The sequence below is a fragment of the Gopherus flavomarginatus genome, chromosome 23 (genome assembly GCF_025201925.1).
Source record: "Gopherus flavomarginatus isolate rGopFla2 chromosome 23, rGopFla2.mat.asm, whole genome shotgun sequence".
Taxonomy (NCBI): Eukaryota; Metazoa; Chordata; order Testudines; family Testudinidae; genus Gopherus; species Gopherus flavomarginatus.
Window position 1 is genome coordinate 10,894,536 of NC_066639.1, and position 19,737 is coordinate 10,914,272.

Consider the following 19,737-nt stretch of genomic DNA (forward strand, 5'->3'; position numbering starts at 1 on the left):
ACAACAGCTACTGTGGGGGCAAACACATTCCAGAAAGGCATCTAGTCTTCATTAAATGACATCAGGAGATGGCGAATCCACCACTTTCCTTAGTAGCTTGTTCCTGTGGTGAATCATCCTTGCTGTTGTCTATTTGTGCCTTAGTTGTAATATGAATTTGTCTCTTTTCACTTTCCAGCCATTGGGTCTTGTTATGCCTTTCTCTGCTCCATTCAAGAGCCTGTAAATACCCAATCATTTCTCTCCATTAAGGCACTTCAACACTTCAATGAAATCACCTTTCAATCTTCTTTTGATAAGCTAAACAGGTTGAGCTCTTTCAATAGCTCACTGGAAGGCATTTTTCTCCAGCCCTCAGAACATTTGATGGCTCTTTGCTGCCCCAGCTCCAATTTCACAACATCTTTTTCAAATGAGGACACCAAAACTGGAAGCAGTATAAAGGTTGTATAAAGGTAAAATTAAATAGGTGGCAGAGGAGTTTTTTTTAATTTTGGCTTTTGTTGCTAAAAATTTTGTCTCTCTGCGGTGAGAAAAAACACTCCCCGAATGCCAAAATTTGAGCCATGAAAAGCAGCAATGTGAACAGCACTTCATAGGTGGAGCTGTGCTCCTGGTGACGAAGCTCCTGCCCCTCGTTGGAGGTAGTTTGGCTTTGTTGCCAGGGAAGCTCTCTCCCAGCGATAAGGACGGCCACACAGCGCACCTTACAATGGCATGGTTAGAGTGGCACAGCTGCACCATGGTAAGGTGCGCGGTGTAGACACAGCCTCAGAGCTGGGGAAAGCCGACAGGCGCTGAGGAGCACAGGGTTCAGACAGAGACATCCGGTAGGAGAGGAACTATTCACAGGGATTCTCTATAGCCTAGTAAGGTGGAGAGGATGGAAGATGATAATGTACAGGTAGGTTCTGATGAGAAACAGTGAAATGAAAGAGTCTCCCTCAATTACATCATGTAATAGCAGACAGCTAAAATGGGACACATTTTAGAAGTGCTTAAATACAAACGCTAGATATCTAAGTACTAAGATGGGTGAATTTGAGTGCCTGGTATTGAGTGACGATATTGATAGAATAGGCATCACAGAAACCCCTGCACCCCCTCCTGCACCCACATGGGGAGACTGACCTGTGTGCATGGAGCAGCTGGCATTGCTGCAACCCACTCCTCCCTGGAACGCTGCTCATCTGGGCACCCCTAGGGGCTGTGGTATGTGAGGGCAAGAAGTGAGATCATGCGAGCTCCCTGCATCCAGGTCACTTTCCTCAGCTGGGCTGCATAGCGGGAGGGCAGAGAGCAGCAGCTTCTGATGCTCCCCTCACAGCACAGCCCAGGTGGAAAAAGTGACCAGGATGCATGGAGCACATAGGGTTGCTCCTCACTCCCCTCAAACCTCTATGGACCCATGGAGGAGCATTGGGGCAGGGGAGAGCAGTGAGCACCTTTGCACTGCCAGATGGTGCCCTTTGACCCCTGGAGCCCTGGGTGGCTGTCGGGGGGCCCCACCCCTAAGCCCGGCCAGGCTCCCCAGAACAAGCAGCAGAAAACACAGAGACTGGCCACACACTGAGCAGTGGTAGCCTGGGCGGCTCGTAATGGAGGCTCAGGAGGAAGGGGTGTCATAACATTTTTTCCCAGATTTGGACCTTAGCGTCCAAAGTATGGGTGTTAGCATGAGAACCTCCATGCTTAGTTAGCAGCTTGGACCTGGTAAAGCTGCCACCAGCCAGGGATTTATACAGTGCCTGGCTCACTGTGGTCTCCCCAAAACCTTCCTCCAGGGACCCCCAGACTCAGATGCCTTGAGTCTCACAACAAAGGGGAATAAACCATTTCCCTTCCCCATCCTCCCCTCCAGGTGTTCCCTCCCTGGGTTCCTGGAGAAATATACAGAAGCAAGCTCCGTGAATCTAAACAGAGGGACTCCCCCATCCCTGTTTCCAATCCTGGAACTAGAAGTACCGAGATAGCTAATCTCTCTTCCCCCTTACCAGAGGGTATGCAAAGTCAGGTTGGTAAATCTAACACAACGAGATTTTCTCCATGACTTCTTCCTCCCACCAATTCCCTGGTGAGCTGCAGACTCAATTCCCTGGAGTCCCCACTAAAGAAAAAATCCAACAGGTCTTAAAAAGAAAGCTTTATATAAAAAGAAAGAAAAGGACATAAAAATGGTCTCTCTGTATTAAGGTGACAAATACAGGGTTATTTGCTTAAAAGAAAAAAATGAATAAACAGCCTTATCCAAAAAGAATACAATTTAAACATTCCAGCAACTACACACATGTAAATACAAAAAAACCAATATAAACTTATTGTCTTATTATCTTTGTACTTACAACTTGGAAACAGAAGATTAGAAAGGCAGGAGATAGAAAAATCACTCTCATAGCTGAGAGGCCATAGACACAAGACAAAGAACAAAGAACTCACACACAAACTTCCCTCCACCTAGACTTGAAAAAGTCTTGTTTCCTGATTGGTCCTCTGGTCAGGTGTTTTAGGTTACTGGTGTTACCCCTTTATAGGTAAAAGAACATTAACCCTTAGCTATCTGTTTATGACAAGGGGGCTCAGCCTCCCCAAACCTTGCATTGCCAAGGGGACAGTGGGGTCCATGACCAGGGGCCCTGGCCAAGTTAGGTCCCCCTGGAAAAGTCTCCCCTATATCAGCCCCAGGGCTGGAGGAGCTCCCACTCCCTGCTACAGCCTGGGGGCTGCAGCAGGGGCACAGAGCTTCTCTGGACTCAGGGCCACAGCGGGGCAGGGGTAAAGGAGTGATAGGGTGGGGCTGGTGGGGGAAGGGGTGGAACAGAGGTGACAGTGGATGGTGCCGTAGGTGGAAGGCGGTAGAGCCACAGACAGAAGGTAGGGGCATGGTTCTGGTGCTGGGGCCCCCATACTTGTTCTCCCTTTCCCGGGGGTTTGGCATCACTAGCCCCGGCTTAGCGAGTAGGGTTCAGTGGTCCCCATAATGTGGGGTGCGACTCCTAGGGGGACACAGAGGAACATTCATGGGGGCACCTCAGGACCTGAGCCAGCCCACATGGAGGGCAGGGAGGGAGCACCACTCAGCACCACTCTGCCACAGCTCTTCCACAACCCCACCCTCAGCCTGAGACTCTGGCTCCCAGCCTGGCGTCGACCCCTTTACCCCTGTCAGCACCCCTCTCCCCAGCAAGCAACAGCCCCACTCCTCCCAGCCCCGGTTCTTGACCGTGGCTTCCGAGGGTCCACAGCCATGGCTAAGAGGGCACAATGTGAAATGTTTGGGGACCACTGGTTTAGGGTGACATCCTCAATCACTTCTCTGCAGTCCAATAAAAGCTATTCCTCACCCACCTATCCCTCCATCAGGACGGACTAGGTATGTTCTGCTGCCCTTCACTCATACAGGAAGGAGAATAACATTTCATTCCACTCAATCCTAAAGTGATTTGTAACCCAAGACCATCCCAAACTGGTCATTTTGGGGAAGTGGCCCCATCATGCTCTATAGCTAGGCAGAGTAGGTGTGTCTATGGAAACACGGTCTGTTCCTGAAGTCGTTCCCCAGCTCCTCACTAGGTGAGAGAGGGGAGCTCATTCAGACCCTGCTTACGCTTAGTATTTAAAAACTCCTTAGTGTCCCTATCTCTGCCGGCCTTAGATTTCTCCTCCTGTCCGTTTTTTGACAGCTTAGATGAGGTGACTGAGTGGTTAAAGTGATGGACTGTTACCCCATTATGCTCTGCCTGCATGGGTTCAAATCCCATTCTCATCAGAGGCATTTAGTCTTCACCTTCCTTTATAGACAACCATCTCCCCCTTTGGTACAATAACAGATCAAACAATGGTGTTTGTGTTACCCAAAATTGGGTCAGTTAGTAAGCTTAAAGAGAACTAATAATGCCCCCCCCCCAAGAGTTTGGCAGAATGCAACACATTTATTAGCTTGATAGCTAAGCTCAAAAGAAGGGAAGAGGAAGGGTGTCATACTCATGCTCCCAGGACAGGCCTGGCAGTGGAGATGTCAGGATCCTTTAAGGTAAGTGTCCCACAGCGCAGTGATGGATGGTGCGATGAAGATCAGTCTCCCAGAGGTACAATAGAATGTAACACAGCGAACCACTGGCCAGATGGGCCGAGTGAAGGGCATTCACTGGAGGTACAAAGGAGAGTGGGAAAGCCACTTCACAGGCATTCAAAGAGGGAAAGGACACAAGCTGGGGGAGGGTGGGAGTTTAACAGACCTTATAAGCATACAGGTTATACAGAGCATACAGATCACTGCTGCTCCTACAACATGATAAGTTCTCAAGCAGCATGTTTCTTACTTTGCCCATCTGTCAATTTTGATGATTATTGATGGAAATATTTTGCCATTGGGTTGTGTGTTTACACAGAAATTGACATTTACCAACAAATACGCAATTCTTCCAAGCCTGCCTAGTCTGCTGTTGATGGGTTTAGAGGGACACATTCACTCTTCCAGGTCCCCATGCCAGGCCTGTGCTCTCCAGGTTGTCAACTTCCCACACTGCTGGGATAATTCCCACATCTCCCCCCAAACAACTGCCCCACCCCCACTTCTGGGGTCCCCTACCCACACTGTCTAACTCCCCTGCTGGCAGGATCCCTTCCTGTTGCTTTCATTTCCTGCCTCCACTCTGGGCAAAAGCTCTGCACTCTTCCCATACCAGAAGTTGAACCCAGGCCACCTGGGTGAAAACCAGGAATCCTGACCACTAGCCCATATGGGACTATTGTTGCATCTGACGAAGTGGGTATTCACCCACGACAGCTCATGCTCCAATACATCTGTTAGTCTATAAGGTGCCACCGGATTCTTGGCTGCTATTATTACTACAACTCAGGCCTTGGCTACACTGGAGAGTTACAGTGCAGGTGGTGGCTTTACAGCGCTGTAACTTACTCCCTGTCCACACTGGCAAGGCACATACAGCGCTGTATCTCCCTGGCTACAGTGCTGCATGTACTCCACCTCGACGAGAGGAATAAAGAGAACAGAGCTGGTGATGCAGCGCTGGGGTGCCAGCGTAAACAGTGATTAATCTTACTACGCTGTCACTGACCTCCGGAACCTTCCCATAATGCTTTTAAGTAGAGATAACATTCTTTGTTTTGGTGTGATGCCTCTGTTTGTTTTGTTGTGAGCTGGGGGCTCCCGGAGCTGCTTATCTAAAAACCAAACACAGTTACTGTTTGCAGTGAATGAGCAGAGGCAGGAGGATCCCTTTGGAACACCCACAGCTGGTGTTTGCTTGAGGAGAGAAGCAGCTGGGTGGGCACGGGGGGGGGGGGGTCTGTTTTAGATCAGCGGCTTATCTGGTCTGTGAGGAAAAAAACAAAGGTGGTTATTTGCATTTAGTGAATGAGAGAGGGGTGGGGGAGGGGGTTGGAACTTGCCAGGCAGGGAGCTGACACAGTGTCAGCTCCAAAAATCCACTCGCCCTGTCTCCCCCGGGCTCCCTGTCACACTCCACCCCACCCTCCTCTTTTGAAAAGCACATTGCAGCCACTTGAACGCTGGGATAGCTGCCCATAATGCACCACTCCCAACAGCCCTGCAAATGTGGCCATGACAGTGTAATGGTAGCTGTCAGTGTGTCCACACTGCAGCGCTTTCCCTACACAGCTGTAGGAAGACAGCTTTAACTCCCAGCACTGTACAGCTGCAAGTGTAGCCAAACTCTCTCTAAGCCGACCCCTTATGAGAACAGCAGGGACTAGCATGACTGGATGTCCCGATTTTTGGGTCTTTTTCTTATATAGGTGCCTATTACCCCCACCCCCATCCCAATTTTTCACATTTGCTGTTGGATCACCCTAGCAGGGGTTGCACACAGGGCTGCATTAACCTTCAGGTGCTGAGGTTTCCCTCTTTCCATTCCCAGCACCTGTGATCAGAAAACAGACATCAGGGCTCCCAGGTGCTGCACAGACCATGACTGAGATCAGACCCCATATTATGCAAGGTGCTGTACAAACCCTGGCCAACACTGAGACACCCAGGGGGTTCCCCTCAATTTCCCTGAGCCTCTGCTGCCCAACTTCTTCTGACTCCATCTGGATCAACTCCCCTCGCAAAAACCTCACCTTTCCAAACAGTCCTTCTTTCCGTGCCCCCTGCTTCTGCTTTCACACCCTGTGACCATCTCCTCCCTTCGTCCCTCCTCCGCCTCCCACCCACCCTGGTGAAGCAGAGATGGAGGCAACTTCAGCCACTGGAGTCAGCCTCAGCGAGTGCTGCAGCCAGCCCCACGGGGAGGGGGGTGTTTTCAGACACAGGAAGGGAGCAGCTGGGAGCAGTGGGTGCTGGGAAGAAGGCGGCAGGAGAACAAAGCTCAGAGACCCAACATGGGGAAATTCCAGGGGGCGGGGCTCTGACACATCCCAGGGTGGGGCTGCTTCTGGGAGAGGGACTCTGGCCCAGCCTGGAGGCGGGGCAGACCCTGGGGGCGGGGCTCCAGCACAGAGCGGGGGCAGAGCAGCTCCTGGAGGCGGGGCAGCTCCTGGGGGCGGGGTTCTGGCACATCCCAGGGGCGGGACAGCTCCTGGGGCGGGGCAGCTCCTGGGGGCGGGGCTCTGGCACAGCCCAGAGGCGGGGCAGCTCCTGGGGGCGGGGCTCTGGCTCAGCTCGGGGGCGGGGCAGCTCCTGGGGGCGGGGCTCTGGCACATTGTGACGCGGAGCCCGGGCTCAGCAGCTGCTCCCTGGTTCTCCACGTGCTGCCAGCAGCGCTCAAGCCGCCCGAGCCGGAGCGGAGCCGCTGTTCTCAGCTGCAGCCAGGATCTGCCCCCCGCCCCGCTGGGATCCAGGTGGGGACAGAGACTGGGGCCCGGGGGTTCCCCTTGGTGCGGCTGGCGGGGGCGGGAGGGGAGGGGAGGGGAGAAGCCGGAGCTGCAGGCAGGGGAAGGGTGGTGGGACATTGTGACCCGGAGCCCCCGGGGAGTGAGAGACCCCGGGGGCGGGGCGGGGCACTGGGGGGGTGGGAAAGTTACTCTGCCCCGAGGAGCCTGGGTGAAGCCTTGGAGCTGCCTCGGCCCCACTGGAGCTGCAGGAGGATCCGACTGCCCCGCTGGGATGGGGGGGCCGTGGTCCGGCCGTCGTGTGTGTGGGGGGGCGGAGCCCAGTGCCCAGCGGGGGGGGGGCCGGTGTGTTAAATCACTCCCCATAGCAATGTGCTACTCCTGGGCACTGCGCATGCCCAGTAACAGCCGCTGAAGCCGCTGCCCTTCCCCGTACCCGGACCAAAACTGGAGGCAGTATTCCAATATCAGTCTCACTGATACGATGTCACCTCCTGTGACATTAATGACTTAATCTGTAACTGTATAGATCACCATTGCGACCACTGTTCTATATTTGCAGCCAATATTGTAGAAAAGTTGCCACGTAAGGGGTCTGTGAAGAGGTTCTGATTGGCTGATTATAATGATGCTATCTCTAGATGTGTATCATTTTTGTAGTTGACGTTATGAATATTGGTTTTGTGCTGTCTATGTTTCAAACTCGTGCTCTGCTTCTGGGGAACACTCTAGACAAGCTGGTGTCAGTTCTGCCTAGCCTGCTTGATGGCCCACTAAGGACCATCAGCTATGCAATCGACCCATTGAGAGAAGGCAGATACACCTTGTGACTCAGCAAGGTATGCAGGGACCCGCCTGTGGACAGAACTCAAAGGTTTTTTATGCCACGTGCTGGATAGAGTGTCCTTGGGACAAAGAAAGCAAAGACCACGTGGCAAGAGACTATAAAAGGCTGATGCCTCATCTCCATCTTGTCTTCAGTCCTGCTTCATACTTCTGAAGGGACTATGCTACAAACAAGCTTCAGCTCTGTACAAAGGACTGAATGCCCCATCCCAGCTGTGGATGGACTCCAGAGACTTGATTTGAACCTGCAGTTTATTCCATCGCTGCTACAGGCCTGAACCAAAAACTTTGCCATTACTTCATGTGAAGGATTAAAAATCTACTTGCTGTTTATGTAGCAACCTGGTGCATGGATTGTGCCAGCTCTTTTCCAGACTCAAAGTCCAGAGTATGGTCAAGGACCAGAGGCCTAGCAAATAGTGATAAGCTAAGAGAAAGCTGGGTAAACAGGAAGCCTTGCTTGCTAAGATAGGTCTGGTCAGCAAATTGCCAGGTGTTGGAGATAAGAACTAAAGAATTGTGTCTTATTCAGAGTTGCAGATTGAACAAAGAATCCCTGTTCCTATTGTGTCAGTCTCTTCTGTAGGCAGACATTCTTCCCAGAGATCCAATCTTGAGTTTATGAAAAGTTGTCACATGTCAGTATAAGATATGTCATCCTTCCACGTCCCTTCCCAGGGACCAATGCCTGCCTTTAGACACACAGAAAATCTTTATTGCCATATACTTTCACTGTTTCTTTGCTTTAACCCCTAGGAATGTACCTGTTGGACAATCAAAGGAGTTGCTCCATTCCTATGGACCCCAAATCAGAATTCAACATAGATATTTTATAGTAACAACATTTTATCAAAGTATTAATGAAATGTTAACTTGCTAACTTGAGACCATGGGTGGAGACATTATGTAATCTGTTAACTATTGGCGAATGTGCTTATCTTATCTTGCTGCAAAACCTATCCCGGGGTGTGGAACTGCCTACCCTGTCACTTTCCCCTGCTTGTGGAAAATCTATATATTCTATTGTAATTAATTAATTAATTAATAATGTCTCTGAGCCTAATAAGCAAGGTGTCACTCTGCCACCACTGTGAGTAATAAACTCCTATTTTTGACCTCTACATGGTGTAGATTTGTGTCTTTCTTGGACACCTACTGAATAAAGAGAAGATTGAGGATTCAGCTTGGCTGAATGTGTGTCCTCTCCTCACAGCTTGGTGATCTTTTGAGGAAATGGAGAAGACTGCCTTTGCCTAGCTGTACAATTGCTTGCAAAAGAAACAGGTCTTTTTGGTGACAAGTGTTGAAAGGAGGCACTAAACAAATGTGGAGACAGAAAAAATGTCCCCCAACTGAACTGGCATCTGTGGATGCTGAAATCACAACACAGAGCACTAAACACTATTTGAGAACGGCTGGTGTCAGAAGAGCCTCTAACAAGGCCTTTCCCCCTCAGCAGGGGCCTCTCTGTGCACAGAACTCCTGGTAGCTTGATGGCTGCAGGCAGTTGAGAACTCTATTTTGGCATCTCTTTGCCTGTTTTGTGGTCAGCATCTGCAGTGGCTGTTAAAAGGTCTCTAGATAGTGATCTTTGGGAAGAGCTGGCGAAGAGCCTTCCTACTAACTAGGAGAGCCTGGCTTGGCCTGCCAGTTCTTCCTTGCTGAACCTAGTGTGTCTGTTGGCTCCTTTTTTGTATCTCTTTTCAAAAAAAGAAAAGACCTGTTAGCAGAATCCTTCTAAGTGCTTGTTCAAGACAGAGAGAGCCTTCCTTGCAGCTAAGTCTTGGTGTAATAGGGCATGTGGTGCCTCTTGCTGGCCATCCTGGTAATTAGCTCTGGTTCACCAGTGCGCCTACATGTAGTGGCATCTGGCTGCATCTGTTTTATCATTAGGACCCATGTTGCTCTCAGGACTTCATTGTCCTCTTATGGACACAGCCCTCTGGCTGTGCCCCACTCAGTTCTCTCACCCATTCCTGGGGGCAGCTGTTCTCTACCCAGACACTTGCCTCAGTGGTCAGCTGCAGTCCAGGGTGTAGCCACCTGTGTCAGCCGCTACTGAGGCAAAAGTGGTGAATCTCCAACTCTGCATCTGTTTCCCTGAACCACTTTCCCCACAGCCCCAGCACCTTCCTCTGCCTTTGTATTAGGGCCTCAGTCTGGCGGTACTTGGCCAGAAGGTCACTCATGCTCCCCTTACCCACCTAGCACTACTCTGAACATGGTGCCCACCCTTCCCCTTCCCCAGCCAAACCTCCCTCCTCAAACTCCAAGCAGTGACTAACTCTTGCTGTGCTAAGCAGCCCTTTATATATGGGCTGCCCCAGCAAGCCTTCTCCTGATTGGCTCTCCCAATAAGCCCTTTCATGATAGTCTGGGTTCTGTGCAGCCTCTGCAAGGCTGCCTTAATCTTTCTCCTGCTTGGTTGGGGGCAGACACCTCCCCACACTTGGAAAAGGGCAAATGAGAAGTTTAGAGCTGGTGGAAAGGTTACCATGACTGAGAACTGAGCCGAGGTTGCTGCGACTGAAACACAGATCAATAACCGCTGTATGATCACAGTGGCTGGTGTGAGAAGCACATGTTAGAAGCCCTCTGTCATCTCAGCTGTGGCTTTCTGTGCATGGAGAGCCAGACACCTCAAGGTCTGCAGATCTTGAGGGAAATGTGGAACGTCTGTACTTTAGAATTTGCAGGTGTTGTCCTGGGCCATCAAATGGAACAGTTGCAAAAACTTGCTTGAGGCAGGCACCATGGCTTAGCTGGCTAAAGCACCTGTCTAGTAAACAGGAGATCCTGGGTTCAATTCCCAGTGGTGCCTTGGTGTGTGGCATTTGTCTCCTCTGCTCACATTTTCCTGTGTCTTCCTAGGAAACAGAAGAGACCTCCCTTGGTAGCCAAGTCATTGCTTGCTAAGGAAAAGGCTTCTTTGGAGAGAAGTATTGGAAAGAATCAAATCACAAGCCTGGAGCTGATGAAAAGGCTGCTGTGACTGGCATTAGCATGGTGGTTGCTTTGACTGCAATAGCTGCAACACGAGAGCCTGCGCCACACATCCTTGTGGTTCACTGGAGATGTCCACACGCAGATGTCATGTCACCTTCCTTTTGATAGTCACTGATGAAAAATGGAGCAGTTGGGAGAAAAGTCCCAGAGAGTGGCACCGTGGCTAAGCTGGCTGACTCACCTGCCAGGTAAAGTGGAGTTAGGAATGTAGCACCCAGTGGTGCCTTGCCAAATGTGTTCGCTCTTCCCATCTTTTGGTCAATCTGCTGAGGAAACAGAGAAGAGTGCCTCTGCCTTGCAATGCAAATGCTTCCAAAAGAAACCGGTCGTTTTTTCTGACAAGCTTTGGAAGGATGCACCTAGGAAATATGGAGACAAGGAAAAGGTCATTGTAACTCAACTTGCATCCATGGCTCTTGGGGCCACAACGCAGAGCACTAAGCACTGTATGACCACAGCAAAATCTAAACTTTACACATTATGACACTAGACAGTAGTTAGGTCAAGCATTTTTCTCACCCCACTGGATGTTTCCCTCCTTAATACATAGAATTCCCAACTTCTTTTTCTCAGGATTCCTGCTGCTTCCACATAGGTGGGGGAGGACAATGGCAAAAACATGATGCCACAGTCTCCTATTTTATATCTTTAGTTCAAGTGTCTAGAAGACACTTGCCCAGACATGTCCGGGTGGGCTCTGCTGAGTCACTAGGTTGGGGAATCCTCCTAGTGTGGTCTTGTGCAACTGAGTCATAGACATGAGCAGTCCCCACAGTGTTGTGTTTGGGCCTCTGTCATTGAATTGGAAATCCCTTAATTACAATTCCTCTGCTGATTCATGGTTGTTGAACTCCCTCCTTGGCAGGGGTCACTAGCAAAATTATAGCATATTTCAGTAACAACCATACAGCAAAATGCACAACTTCATACACCCTCATGCTATACATCTTTGGACAGAATAACCAATTTCAGCAGATCATGACTTTTCATGTGATAACTTACATGGAATGGTTTGTATGACATATCACAGTCATATATGAATGATGAATATGTGAGCTACAGGGGGCTATTTTGAGGTACATCATGTCACAAAAGCCTCCAGAGACTGGTCTTTGGGAAGAGCTGGCTGAAGAGCTTTCTGAGTAACTGAGAGATCCTGGCTTGGTCGGCCAGTTTGTGCTTATGAATTAAACTTGTCCGCTGGGCTCCCTTTTTTGTGTCTCTTTCACATAAACAGAGCAGAAGTTCTTGGCAAATCCTTGACAGTGCTTATTCAAGAGACAGAGAACCTCTGTGCTGGGGCAGGGGTAAGGGTGCAGGAGGTGGTCGGAGGGGGGGTGCTTACCTCGGGCAGCACAGCTCCCAAAGTGACCGACACACACTCCCCTCCTGCAGTGGCTTCTAGGCAGTGGGATCCGAGGGCAGGTCAGCTATGGAGTTTGCACTCAGGGTTGCAGCGATATGCCAGCTGCTTCCAGGAGCAGTGTAGCATGGAGGGAGGGGGAAGAGTGGGCAGGGAGCTGCCTTAGCACTGCTGGCACATCTCCGTGTGTCGCTTGGGGAGGCATCAGGTCTCTGTGGGCTGCCTGGGGCAGGGCAGTGCCTGAGGGGGCTCAGACCACCCCTTTGCCTCCTCTCTCCAGGCTCCTAGCCCATTTTGCCGGCAGACAGGGATTATAGGGTGCAACAGCGCAGGGAGCAGGAAGGGTAAACCACAATGGCTGCCTCCCCTAGAATTATTTGCAGTCGGGATTTCCCCCAACAGTGCCCACAGGGGTCCAGGGTCAGCTCCAGCACAGGCCACACAAGAAGGCTTAATGCTCGAGCTACACCACGTGCTGGGCAGGCTTGAGGCCGGGCTCCCCATGGCATGAGAAAAGAAGAAGGCTCGGCCACTGGAGGGGCAGGCTGGGCTTCCTGGATCCCATTTGCTCACAGCCAGGGCCCTGCCCCCACTCCCAAGTCGTCCATGGTGCCCCCAGGTCAGCCAGAATGGAGCAGAAGTTTTCACTGCACCAAGTCCACTTATGGCTTACAGGCAACTCCCAGACCCACCACAGCCCACCATCTTGGCCAGAAAGGAGCCTACTCAGCCTCACCATTGCTTCTTTTCCTTCCACCCAGAACCCCGCTTCTCCTGGGCTGCAAGGAGCCATCCCTGGGATGCCAACAGGCAGCCATAGGGGTCTGTCTCCCAGCAGCCAACCGCACCTCCATGGGTTTGGCCCTCAGAAGGGCAGGAGGGGGTTTCCTGGATCCCAGTTGCTCACAGCCAGCCCAGCCTCCACCTCTAAAACCATCAGTCATGCCCCCAGGTTGGCCATAAAGGAGCAGACATTCTCCACTTGGACTCAGCTTTGCTTGTTTTCCTTTCACCCAGAACCCCCCTTCTTCTTCTGGGCTGCAAGTAGCCATCCCTGGGAAGCCAAGAGGCAGGCACAGGATTCTGCCTCCCAGCAGCCAAGCATATCTCCCCAGGCTTTGCAGAATGAATGATGGTGCTCTACTAACCCCACTTAGCCACAATGTTGTGCTTAGTTTCTGCCCTGCCTTTCTCATCTTGACTTTCCTCTTTTGCCCCATTCCTGCCTCACTTCCTCCATTGGCAAGTCACGCAAAGGAGGCCAGCAGGAAGAGCCGGCGTCCACCTGCCAATCTCCAAGGGCAGAGGAGGCCAAGCCACAAGCCTCTGAAAGGTAACATGCCTAACGCCTCTAGGTTCTCCAGCCTGACACCAAGGTGCTTTCTCCACTGCTGTCAGCACCTTCTGTCATGCAGGAGTTGGAGTTATACCAGTGACAGGCCAATAGGAGAAGGAGGAGCGCCATTCTGAACAACAAGGGGATCTGGGAAAAGGAAAGCACTATGTTTCTACCTGGCTTTGAACCAGGAACCTTTTGCATGCTAAGCAAATGTGATAACCACTACACTACAGAAACTCCATTCGCTTGGTTGTTGCTCACCATGCCACAGACCTATGGACAAACCTAGAGAAAGTGGTGGCAGCCCTTCGATAGTTCAACTGGCAGAGCAGAGGACTGGAGCCAGCACTCAGGAAGTCGTCCTTACCTCGCCCGTGTGACTCCAGCTTGAGGGAGAGCTTCTTCTTCTCCTTGCTGACAAAGAGCAAGAGAAGAAAGAAAGGTCAGGTGGGCCAACTCGGTGCAGAAGCCCATGCTGTCTTTTCCTGCTGCGTAGCCTGAAATGAGGGACTTGTGGTAGTTAAAGGCACTGCTGCACTCTCAGAAGACATCCCATCCCTGCACAAACGGGGATAGAAGAGCCTGTTAGTCTAGCACGCTCCCAACTGAACTACTTCAGCAGCTGCTAGGTTTCTTTTTGGCCTGTTTCTTTTTGGCCTATTACTGTTCTGTCTGGGATGTTTTTGTCAGCTGTGGCACAGAAAAAGGACGTCATTGCGAGCGACCCATGAAGACAAGATTCACTTTTGCCTTCCTTGCTCGGCTTTACTTGCTTCCTCACCCTATTCCTGCCTTAGTTCTTGTGTTACCTGAAGGTGACGGGGGCCCAGCAGTACGAGGAGGAAGTTGGGCAGGTAGACTCTGGTGGAAAAAGTCCTGCCACCACTTGCCACCCAACTTTCTTCTCCCAGCTTCACATATTGGTCACCAGGGACTTGGTGCCCAGCAGCGCAACGGAAGGCAGCAGACAGACCCACCCTAGCCTTGAAGCTCAAGCTCATTAAATCACATCTTCAATCGCTGATGGCCAATGAGAGAGCGACATCACTTGCTATTTTAGCACTTGAAAATACCATTGGCCAATCTTTGGATCTCTTTAATGCTGCGCGTCAGTTCATGGGGGAAAGGTGAGAGAAGCGACCTTTCAGCTAAAGGCCTGGGGTTAACATCCTAATGCTGTCTCATACTGTAACACTATTTAATACTGGCCAGCCCTGTGCTGGTGACAGTTCCATTTCAAGATGTTAGTACGTGTCAGTTACCGTTAAAATTAAAAAGTTTCTATATGCTTAAAGAAAATGCATTTGTTTTATTTGCTTATATATGGCATGAATAAATACAGGTTTACAGAACCAAGCCTGCAAATTTAGCATCTTATATGACAGAGAAAATCATGCATCGAAATTGTGCATTGAAATCATGAACTGAGCTACAAATGCAATGAAAAATAAGATATTCAAAAGTTTAATATATGGGGGGGCACTTAAGACACGTATTGCCTAGGGTGCCACTTGGTCTAGGGGAGGCCCTGTCAGGAAGAACAGGAGTTAGTGTCACATGTCTGTTTTCAGGCTGTAATCTGTGGGCACCCTGCTCTGTGGGAGGGATCATGGTAGCCCAGACTCAGGGCTGGAACAGGCCCCTGATTGAGGGGGTGGCTGCATGGTTTACAGCGCTCTGATGTCTCAGACAATGTGTCTCTCCCAAAGCCTCAGTTCTGTATCCCCAGAAGGCTCCGGCGCTGCCTCCGCTCTTTTCACCTTCTACAGCAAGGAGCAGCAGCAAGGATGAGGGATGAGGCACAGGCACTGGGTGGGGGGCAGAGGCTTCAGGAGCCCAGAGTGTTTGCCTGTCTGGGCATTTTGGCTGAGACCTCAGGGACACATTGTGAGGCAGAATCCAAGGCATCTGTATGAAAGGAGCATGGGGATGTAAGAGCAGCCATACTGGGTCAGACTGGGTCCATCTCGCCCAGTGTCCTGTCTTCCCATAGCGGCCAAAACCAGGTGCCTCAGAGGGAATGAACAGGACAGGGAATCATCAAGTGATCTATCCCCGGTCACCCACGCCTAGCAAACAGAGATTAGAGACACCTTCCCTGCACATCCTGGCTCAGAGTATGTCCTCCATGAATCGATTTAGCTCTTTTTTTGAACCCTGTTATAGTCTTGACCTTCACAACATCCTCTGGCAAGGAGTTCCGCAGGTTGACTGTGCATTGTGTGAAAAAATACTTCCTTTTGTTTGTTTTAACTGTGCTTCCTATTAATTTCATTTGATGACCCCGAGTTCTTGTGTTATGAGAAGGAATAAGTAACACTTCCTTATTTACTTTCTCCACACCTGTCATGATTTTATAGACCTCTATCATATTTCCCCTTAGTCATCTTTTCTCCAAGCTGAAAAGTCCCAGTCTGATTATTCTCTTCCCATATGGCAAACACTCCATACCCCTTTCTGAACCTTTTCCAATTCCAATACATCTTTTCTGAGATGGGGTGACCATATCTGCATGCAGCATTCAAGATGTGGGCGTACCATGGATTTATACAGCGGCAATAAGATTTTCTCTCTTATTTTCTATCTCTTTCCTAAAGACTCCCAACATTCTGTTTGCTTTTTACCAGCTGCTGCACATTGAGTGGCTGTTTGTAGAGAACTATCCACAGTGACTCCAAGATCTCTCACTTGAGTTGCAACAGCTATATTACATCCCATTGTTTTATAAGTAGAATTGGGATTATGTTTGCCAATGTGCATCATTTTGCATTTATCAGCATTGAATTTCATCTCCCATTTTATTACCCTTTCACCCAGTTTTGTGAAATCTCTTTTTAGCTCCTCACAGGCTGCTTCGCACTTAACTGTCCTCTGTAGTTTGGGATCATCTGCAAATTTTGTCACCTCACTTTTTAGCAGATCGTTTATGAATATGTAGACCACCACTGGTCCCAGTACAGACACCACTAGGTACCAGTTTACATCCTGAAAACTGACCATTTATTCCTACCCTTTGTTTCCTAGCTTTTAACCAGTTATTGATCCACGTGAGGACCTTCCAGAGGTGAACGTAAGCCGGTACGTTCTGGTGTGGGGTACTGGCAACAGCGAGTACGCTGTGCCAGCCCGGCCCGGCTTCCCCAGATTGGCGATTTAAAGGTCCCAGGGCTCCCTGCAGTGGCCAGAGCCCCGAGCCCTTTAAATTGTCTCCCAAGCCCCCCTGCCGGATCCCCGGGGAGCAAATCACTGCCGTGGATGCTGCTCTCTCCCGCGCTACAAACACAGAACAGGGGTGGCGGGAGCTTCCTTACAGTGGGGGAGGGCACCATTGTCTGAACTGTGGGGCTCCCATGACACCCCTTCCCCAAGGACCCACACTTACACCACCCCTCCCGCAGAGACCACACCCACAGAAATTCTCTTCCCCCCAAGACTCCACCCTCCCCCCCACTCCATCATTTGTCCTTACAGCCAGTAAAGAGTGGTGGGGCCATGGCCCTCTAACCCCTCTGTTCCAGCACCCCTGACACACAGCTAAGCAGGCAGCAGCATGCCTGTGTGTCACAGAGGCTGCTGTGCTGAGCTGAGCCAGAGAGGGAAGCGGGGGCTGATGTTGGGGCTGTCCCCCTCCCCCTGCCTCAGGCCTGGTTGCTTGTAGCAGCTGTCTGAACTTAGAGACAGTGTGCCCACACACTCACTCTCCCCACACACACGCAAACACACTCTCTACAACACCAGGCACATTGCAGTTGAAAAGCAGCCAGCAATCTAGTAGGATTCCCATGGAACAACAGGATAGGGAAACCTGCACCATGTGATGCTGTACCAGCCCAGGAGGCATTGCAAACTCTTCCCAAAGCACCTGCAGCAAGTTGCACAGCTACCCACAATGCACTGCTCTCTGTGACCATCCAAGAGTCTAGCCTAGATGTGCTCTGGCGACACAAGGGGCATAGTGTGGCCATGCAACAGCTGTTTAATTAAAACACTTTAAAGCCACATTATCCAGTAGTGTAGACACAGCTTGAGAGTGAGACAAGACTCAGATCTGTTGAAACTGAAGAAGCACAACTTCCCCCCTAGTTGGGCGGGGGGAGTTGAATCTGTGCACAGAAACCCCAATGAATTTCTAGCCCATCACCTTAACCACTCAGCCACAACTACTTGCTTGAGACATTTCTCTCGCTACACTCCAGTTCTGTTCTCACTGAGTGATCAATTCCAGATGTTTCCTCACACCCGCTTCCACAACACACACACTGCTGTGCCATTGTGTAAGTGTGTCCCTGGCTGACCTGCAAGAATTCCTGCTCGTTTCCCTTCTGGCTGGAGCATGAGGAGAGTGTGTTTGTGGTCAATGACGTTCCTGTAGATTGTTGTCCATTTCCTGCCTTGATCATTCAGACAGTTCTGTTACCATCATATCCCCAGCACATCAGGGATTGCAATAGAAGGGGGCAGGTTTTCTCTGGGGCACTGAGATTTGTCAGGGGGTTGGTGGCTCCTTTCTTTCCTCACCCTGGAATAAACTCGTCTTTTTATTCCATCCTTGATGTTTCAAGGAATAACAACAGATGACTGAGGAAAGAGGTGGACAGGGCGGGTCTCAGGTGAGGGGCAGAGAGGTGCAAGTGATGGGCAGGGCCGGTCTTATGGCTGGGGCAAAGAGGTGTGGGTGGTGGACAGGTCAGGGGAGGGGATAGAGAGGTATGAGTGCTGGGCAGAGCTGGTCTTAGGGGAGGGGACAGAGAAGTTTGGGCAGGGTGAGTCTTAGGGGAAGGGCAGAGAGGTGGGGGCAGCAGGCAGACCTTGGGGTAGGGGGTGGAGAGACACAAGGAGGCCTTCAGGGAGGAGAGGAGTGAGCAAAAGGTGGACCAGCAGGCCTCAGCCAAAGAGAAAGAGCAGGAGTGGGAAGTGGCCAAATGGGAGTGAGAGCAAAGCACAGGTGGGCCTCAGAGGGAGGAGAATGAGTCAAGGAGGTGGAGTGGACAGAGCTGCCCAGAGGATTCAGGGGGCCTGAGGCAAAACAATTTTGGGGGCCCCATCCATAAAACAAGTTGCAGTACTCTAGAATACTATATTCTCATTTGGGCCCTGCAGGGCCTGGGGTAAATTGCCCCACTTGCCCCCCCTCTGGGTGACTGTGCCCTCAGCCTCTCCTCGTAAGTCCCCTGCCCGCTAATCACTTTTGTTGCCCTCCCTAGACTCTCTCCAATTTGTTTCTGTAGTGGGAGGGCAAAAACTGGACGCAATGCTCCAGATGTGGCCTCCTCAGTGCCAAATAGAGGGGAATAATCACTTCCCTCGATCTGTTGGCAATGCTCCTACTAATCCAGCCCAGTACGACCAGTTACCCATATTGAATGCAGACCCAGCAATATTTGATCAATTGGTTACTGTCCATTCAGGAGGTTCTTTCCTACCTATTCATAAATAATGAAGATACTCTAAGCAGAGGAGAGAGAGCTGTCCCGTCCGTGTAGTTAACCCATCTCCCCGACAGGTAATAGCTATGTCACTGGGGGAATCTATGTGGGTGGGTGTGCAAGCTGTGGTGTCTGTATGTATCTATAAGTTTAATGAAACCCCATTTTTAAGAGCACTGTGGTCTGGGAAGAGAACAGGAGAGCTCTGAGGCAGGGCCTTTCCTTCAAAATCTTTAAGATCACTGACTTACCTGTACAGCAGTCATGGGGGTATAGCTCAGTGGTAGAGTGTTTGACTGCAGATTAAGTGGTTCTTGGTTCAATTCCAAGTGCCCCCTTACAAGCCTCTTCTGTCAACAAAAAAAAATGCATTTCCATTATGTTCAGGAGCCCCACTAAATAGGGATCACTGAAATGAATGGAAACACTCAATACTTTCCTGTGCAAATGTATAAAAACCTAGCAAACATGTGCCTCCACTGAAATCAGTTCCAATCCTCTAAAGGATTAAAGAATCCTTACTGAAGTTGCAGGAAAAAACCTTCCTCATGTCTAGAAAGAATAGTAAATATGGCAGATGACTAGCTTGGCTTAACAGTGAAATCCTTGCTGATCTTAAAAGCGAAAAAGAAGCTTAAGAGAAGTGGAAGATTGGAGAAATGACCAGGGAGGAGTATAAAAATATTGCTCAGGCATGCAGGAGTGAAATCAGGAAGGCCAAATCACACTTGGAGTTGCAGCTAGCAAGAGATGTTAAGAGTAAGAAGAAGGGTTTCTTCAGGTATGTTAGTAACGTGAAGAAAGTCAAGGAAAGTGTGGGCCCCTTACTGAATGAGGAGGTAACTTAGCGGACAGAGGATGTGGAAAAAGCTAATGTACTCAATGCTTTTTTTGCCTCTGTCTTCACAAACAAGGTCAGCTCCCAGACTGCTGCACTGGGCAGC

The 19,737-nt window shown here is 50.4% G+C and overlaps 4 non-coding genes across 4 annotated transcripts; 3 read left to right on the forward strand and 1 right to left on the reverse strand.

The window, feature by feature from the left end:
- The first annotated feature begins 3,684 nt into the window (after window positions 1–3,684).
- TRNAN-GUU (transfer RNA asparagine (anticodon GUU)) lies at window positions 3,685–3,766 on the forward strand. Its single transcript has one exon. It is a non-coding gene; the product is annotated as a tRNA-Asn (tRNA).
- Window positions 3,767–10,406: 6,640 nt separating this feature from the next.
- On the forward strand, window positions 10,407–10,480 carry TRNAT-AGU (transfer RNA threonine (anticodon AGU)). Its single transcript has one exon. It is a non-coding gene; the product is annotated as a tRNA-Thr (tRNA).
- A 3,051-nt stretch (window positions 10,481–13,531) lies between these two features.
- TRNAA-AGC (transfer RNA alanine (anticodon AGC)) lies at window positions 13,532–13,604 on the reverse strand. The gene has a single exon. It is a non-coding gene; the product is annotated as a tRNA-Ala (tRNA).
- Window positions 13,605–19,059: 5,455 nt separating this feature from the next.
- Window positions 19,060–19,131, forward strand: TRNAC-GCA (transfer RNA cysteine (anticodon GCA)). Its single transcript has one exon. It is a non-coding gene; the product is annotated as a tRNA-Cys (tRNA).
- The last annotated feature ends 606 nt before the right edge of the window (window positions 19,132–19,737 follow it).